This window comes from Sturnira hondurensis, unplaced genomic scaffold, assembly GCF_014824575.4.
Source record: "Sturnira hondurensis isolate 20B ecotype Veracruz unplaced genomic scaffold, ASM1482457v3 Scaffold0004136, whole genome shotgun sequence".
In the NCBI taxonomy this organism is placed as follows: domain Eukaryota; kingdom Metazoa; phylum Chordata; class Mammalia; order Chiroptera; family Phyllostomidae; genus Sturnira; species Sturnira hondurensis.
This window is the reverse complement of record NW_028076767.1, coordinates 53,224,339-53,231,068: the sequence shown is the minus strand read 5'-3', so window position 1 is coordinate 53,231,068 and position 6,730 is coordinate 53,224,339. Positions and strand designations below refer to the sequence as shown.

Genomic DNA, 6,730 nt, shown 5'->3' with positions numbered 1-6,730 from the left:
GATTTGTGATGGCTACATAGAAAAATATTTAAAATATAACAATATATCAAAAAAGCCAAGACTCAATACTTAAAGCAGAGATCCTCAGCCCAGCATCAGGGTCCACTGCTTATTAGGCTTATAGAAATAGCCAGGGGACAAAAGTCTGATGAGGTCACAGAAACCATTGGGCCAGAATATGTCATTGCCAAAAGTCAAGGGCCAAGATCCAAATCAGAACGTGGGAACCACATCAGGGCCAAAGCCTAGAAAAGTAGCCACGGGAATTCCACCAGGCTCTTCCTTACCACTCATCTTTGGGCTATGCAGGCCAGTGATGAATCTAGGAGTTTACTGTTGGTACCAGCCCTGAGAGTTCATAAGATAGGGCTGACAGTAGTTGTAGACAAAGGAAGACTGAGGATGGACCTTAAATTGCAGTACATTAAACAACCATTTTTTTCCTCCTTGAATGAATCAATATTTTTCTGCCATTTTTAGAGCACAGGCAAATGAAAAACAGGACCTAAAAAAGAATAAAAATAAACCAATGATGAATTTTAACAAGGCTAATTCAGAAGAATGCAAATACTACAGAATTTGGATGGGAGAGGGAAAATGTTCAAAGAAAAATGATTATACAAAGAATGATAAAAATAGCCGTATAATGTCAGAGAAAATGTAACTCATGAAAAATAAGAAACCACTGTTTCCTAACTTCCTTATTTGCTTAGTATCTACTAATCATTTCGCCCTTCTTCTTAAAAATCCCCCAGTGCTTTCCTAATGTATTTGGAATAAAATCCAAAGTCCTTAACATGACCTGCAAAGTCCTGGGATCTGGCCTCTGTCCACATTTCCAGCTGCAACTTGCACCTCTCTTCCTCTCCGTTACCAGGTTCCAACCACACTGACCTTCCTTCCTTTTTTCAAATACATCAAAGGCCTTCTTGCCCTAAGGGCTTTGCAGAAATTTCCCCTTCTTCCTAGAATGGTCCCAATCTGTTGCCAGCTGACTCTTGTGCCAGTCTCCCCTGAGCCATACTTCTCCCCAAAACCCCCTAAAAGACTTTTTTCCTGATCCCTCCATCCATCTGAATTAGCGCCTATCCCCTTTAGTTTCTGTCTTAGCAAAATTTTCCTTTGTTGCACTATTTAAAATTTGTAATCATATTTTCATCTGGGTAGCTATTTGTTTAATGTTTGAAAGCTCCGTAAATGTAGAAACCATGCTTGTCTTGCTTACGGCTAGGCAGTAGTAACTCAAAAGATAAGTTTTGATTGAATAAAGACTGAAATAGGAAAACAGAAAAATGGATGAGTGTGTTCATCTTTGCAGTACAGACTGCTGTTTACCTCTCCGTCTCTTTCAATACTGTCTCTCCTTTATTGGCAATAGAACCTCAACTTTGACACCACCAACACGTGTCTGACCAGAAAAAGACTACACACTCCCAGACTCCTTTGAAGCAGAGCATAGCTATGCAACTAAATTGTGGTTAATGAGATGTGAGTAGAGCTATTATTTGCAACTATGAGAAAGATTTTTGGAAGGAAGTTCTGTGCCATTCTTTCACCTCTCATACTTCCTGTTGGCTGGAGTAAAGACATGATGGTTTATAGTCAAGCAGTCAATTTGACATGAGGTGACATGCAAAGAATGACAGAATGCAAAGCAGAAGGACCCTGGGTCTCCGATGATTTTGTGGAACAGAGCTGCCATACTAGACTGTGGAAGGTCAAGACTGTGGAACCGTTACAGCTGTACCTAATCCTAATAGGGAAGTATAGATAAGGTGCAGTGGAACAGGCCATGAGGCTTAAGAAAGCCCAACCTGAGTCTTGTTTTATTTTATTATTTTATTATTTTATTGTTGTTCAAGTACACTTGCCTCCATTTCCCCACCACCACTCCCCGCTGGCCCAACCCATCCCCACCTCCCACCCTCAATCCTACCCACCTTTGGATTTGTCCATATGTCCTTTGTACATGTTCTTTGATGGCCTTTCCCTTTTTTCTCCGGTTATTCCCTATCCTCTCCCCTCTGGTTACTGTAAATTTGTTCTTTATCTCAATGTCTCTGGTTATATTTTGCTTGCTTGTTTGTTTTGTTGATTAGGTTCCACTTATACGTGAGATCATATGGTATTTGTCTTTCACTGACTGGCTTATTTCACTTAGTATAATACTCTTTAGATCCATGCATGCTGCCGCAAAGGGTAGGAGCTCCTTCTTTCTTTCTGCTGCATAGTGTTCCATTGAGAACATTGGTGTTATGTGGAGGAAGGACATTCCAAGGAGACCAAACTCCATTAATGTTTGTACTAAGTATGAAGTAGCTCAGCATATGCTACTTGATTTTCATAATGACAATTAAAACCCTAAGATTGTCAATATGAAAGAGATTGCAAAAGCAGTTTATAAATAAACAGTTTACAAAAAACAGTTGTAAACACATCTAGGATTTACACTGCGGCAGAGGCTGTTTCCAATCCCAACAACTATTTTCCCTTAACTGTGGTAAGTCCTTTGTCATATTTACCAAATATTTCTTTATTTTTCTTTTTGAAAAATGGTAGATATACACTTCCCTCACTACTTGTAGTCATATGTGGCTATGTGACTTGCTTTGGCCAGTAATGTGAACCTTAAGAATCAGAGTGAGATTCATGTTCTCTTTCTCTCTTTGCTATGATGACTGCAATGTTTCTGATGGTGGCTTTGAGTTTCAGGGTGAGGACACCACAGATAAGAGCCCTAGCCCTCAAGGATGGTCATATAGTGTGAGAGAAAAATAAGCCTTTGTTGTGTTAAGCCTCTGGGACTTGGAGATTCTTGTTGCAGTATAATCTAGTTTATTCTACTAGATGAGCCTCTGGTTTTATTTTGAGTGGCAGTGTACTCAGACGAGATGTGATTTCTCAGACTCCTTTGCAGCCTGGTATTGTCAGATACTGCTGGAAGACATTAAAAGAAGTGCTGTCTGTAACTTCCGAGAAGACTAGATAAAGAGAAGGGATGTAACTGGAGAGGATTCCTTTTCCCTACTGCCCTTTCTCCCTTCTGTTACCTGGAATTCAGGAAATGATCGCTGGTATTCCAAGAACTGTCTTGGACCATGAAACAATGTATTTTTTAGTAAAACTGAATATGTAACTACCATACAACCCAGCAATTGTACTCTTGGGCTTTAATTCTAGAGAAATTAAAACTCATGTCCACATAAACATCTGTCCATAAATGTTCATAACCATTTGATTCATAATAGCCAAGAACTGTAAACAACAGAATTTCTTCGACAGATGAATGGTTAAACAAACTGTGGTACACCCATACAGAAAATGCTACTCAAGAGTAAAAGGGAAGAAATTCCTTGTTTTTTCTAAATTATAAGGGAAAGTTTATTTAGAAAATTACAGAGGTAGTAGAAGGGCCCTTGGAGCTTAGGAGAGAAGGACAGAGGCAACATACCTGGGAGGAGGGAGAGGGAGAAGAGAAAGGCACAGGTGCACTGGGTCCTTTATCTTGAGGGTTAAAAAACATTTTTTACATGTGTTTATCAATTTGAGAGAAAGAGAGAGATATGAGAGAGAGAGAGAGAGAAACATCTATGTAAGAGAAATGTTGATTGGTTGCCCCCCATACATGCCCCTACCAAGGATGGAACCCCCATTTGGTGTACTAGGTGACACTCCAACCAACTGAGCCACCCAGCCAGGGGCATCTTTAAGGCTTTTAAAGCTGAGAGTTTAGGGGAGTTCTTAGGGGAACATCTGAATAGGCTATTAATCAGCTTTATTGCACCAAAATAAGATTGTCTTCCTTGACTTCATCTGTCCTTGGGTGTGGTTGGCACAAATGGCACTAATTGGATTTTTACTATCTATCTCCTGGAGTAGGGTGATTTAAGCTATTTATCCTCTGATTGGTGAAAAGTGTAAATCATTTACTCTTAAGAATTCTTGGTTAAGGAATTGGTTAATTCTCTTGGTTAATTCTCTTAAGGAAGATGGGATTTTGCAATTTACTAGATGGCTGTAAATGGCTTAGTCATTTATCTGTCTCAGTTTACCTATTCCACTTGTCCTGGCTTACTAGCCTGTCTTACTTATATCTTCCCAAACCCCAAGACCTCCTCAAATCAGATTGTTGTTAGAGGTGGAGGGGAGGGAGCTCTGTCCCCAGGACTCTTTATAGATTCATTTGGCAAAGGCCAGACATGTTGAGAAAAGAAAATGAGGCAGGAAGGCAGGGGACATTGAGGCCAGGCTCCCCTTTTGCAGCTCTCATTGTGTCTCATTGCCTTTCCCTGAGGCTGGTGTTAACACAGTACTGGCTGAGGATTAGGCCTAAACTCAGCCCCTCTGGGAACTGACCCAAAAGCAGGAGGAGTTAGGTCATACCAGCTTTCCACAGGCTGAGTCCCCTAGGGCAGTTTTCGGGGGACTAGCCCTAGGATGGGGATCCTAGGGCTGGCTATAGTTCGATGGAGGAGGCGGGGAAAGAGCCTCATTTCTGGAGTGGGCAAGGCTCCTCCACACTGAACATGGAGCTAAGGGCAGGAGAGGAAATCTGGTTTGTAACACAGCCAAGGTAAATGGAGTCCTGGTTGGGCCTGGGGAACACTCAGCCCTGCCATCTGCAGGTCCTGCCTGTGCCCCATCTGACACCTGGCCAGACAGTTCCAGGGGCCCTGGCATGCCTGACAGTCCTTCATGTCCTCAGAGTAGTCCTTGGTCTGGATGGTCATGGTGTGGAAGTGGAACTTCCCGGTCAGCAGGCTCTGGCTGCCTTCAGCACAGCCTGGGAGTCTGTGTTCTGAGTGATGGCAGTGGCCTGTTCAAGGCTTCCATCCACTCCACTGACTGCAGCAGACCCTGAACAGCTGGGCACCCATGCCCTTTGGGACCCCTTCCATTAGCACCAGGATCATGTCTCTGAGGATGGTCAAGGTTGTTTGTCCCCAGGACCAGGATGGAGAAGAAGGTGCAGATGGGGTCTACATACTTGTACACTGATTTGAAGTATAAAATATAGACTGCCACGAGGACGTCCAAGCCCTGCAGCAAGCCCCCTATCAAAGCAGCTCAGACACTGGTGTTTCCCTGCTGCTGGCTGGCCTCCTGGCTATCCCCATGGCCATGGCTGTGCCCATGGCCAGACTGGTGAAGAGTCAACCCCATTTTGATGTTCATTGCCACAGTGAAGCCGGCCTTTGCCAGCATGGTCCTCCCCTCCATCTCATAATCCCCAAGGTCAGCCACTCCACTGCCAGGTACACTAGTACCCCAGTCATGACCAACATGGACAGTACAGAGAGCAGAGCTCCCAGGATCTCAACTCACTGCCAGGTGAAGTTCACCGTCTTGATGGCTGGTGGTGGCTGAAGCAGTACATCCAGGGAGAGGAGACTCAGAGGCTGATGAGCATGCTGGCAGAGTCAGTAAGTGGATGGGCTGCGTCTGTCAGGGGCACCAGGCTACATGCTAGGTACCCACCAATGACTTCCCCAGTCACGAACACCAGGCAGATGGCAGAGGCCACAGAGAGCTGGCCACAGGCCTGCTCTTTCTTGGGGTCACAGTGACTGCCAGGACTCTGCTGCAAGTGACAGTAATGGTTGTTCTTCTGCACAGCCCCCTCAATGGATGGTGAGTCCGAATCAGGTGGGGACACAGAAATCCAGCCAGCTCCATCCTGCCACAGAGATCCCTTGTAAGATCGGGCTTTGGGCCTGGCGACCGAAAGATGTTACTTAAGGCTGGCCTTCCTGGAGCCTCCACGCACGCCCCGCGGAGAAATTGAGCCCTAGAAATTGAGCGTCAGATGATGTGTTGCGCACACTCACCTGCTGGGAGAGCCTTGCGCGCCTCTCCCAGGGCCCTGGAGTGCCCCTCGCATGCCAGCTAGGTCGTCGCCCGGCTGCTACAGCCAAGACTGCGCGGAGTTACTGTTGGGAAGGTTCGGTTGCAGTTGTCGCGCCGCTCCAGCCTAGCATCCCGGTGCCGAGCGCTTTATCCAGCCCGAACCCTCTGGTGTGAAGAAGTCTGGTGCACCTCGTGTGCAAAAGCTCGCTGGAAAGGGGGAGCATATGGCCGGCCGTAAACGGCGACGGGGAGCTGACCCCAAGCACTGATCCCCTACCACCGGGCTCACGACAAAAAGCCTAATCATCTACACTGAGTTAGGACTGGGCCCACTGCCGAAGGCACTCGTAGAGGCGGGGCTGGCAGAGTCCCACCAGAAGTTCTCGCATCTTGATTTGTTGGAATTCTCTTTGGATCCCCGGAGAGCAGAAATGGGGACACGTTTTTGATATATGATATATGAAACAACCCACATGAATCCCCAGAGAATTATGCTGAATGATAAACTTCAAATGTTACATACTGCATGATTCCATTTGTAAACGTTCTTGAAATGATAGAAGTTACGTACAGAAACAGATCAGTGTTTTTAACTTGTGCAACTTGTGTTGATGAAAATGTTCTGCATTTTGAACTGTTGTCACTGTCAATATACTGGTGTGACATTGTGCCTAGTTTTGCAAGATGTTACCACTGGGGTGGACCAGGTAAAAGTATGTAGATCTCTTTCCGATTTCTTATAATTACATGCAGATTGTAGAATTATCTCAAAAAATTGTATAACCCCTCCCCAAAAGCTGAAAATGGAAAAAAATTCACAAAAATCTGGTATTTCCCTAGGCCTCCCCCTACCCCAAAGATCTCTAGGGCTGGAACTTGGGGA

At 44.9% G+C, this 6,730-nt stretch overlaps 1 pseudogene; it reads right to left on the bottom strand.

Moving 5' to 3' along the window:
* Positions 1 to 4,532: 4,532 nt before the first annotated feature.
* LOC118985174 (zinc transporter 2-like) lies at positions 4,533 to 5,731 on the bottom strand (annotated as a pseudogene).
* Positions 5,732 to 6,730: the final 999 nt, after the last annotated feature.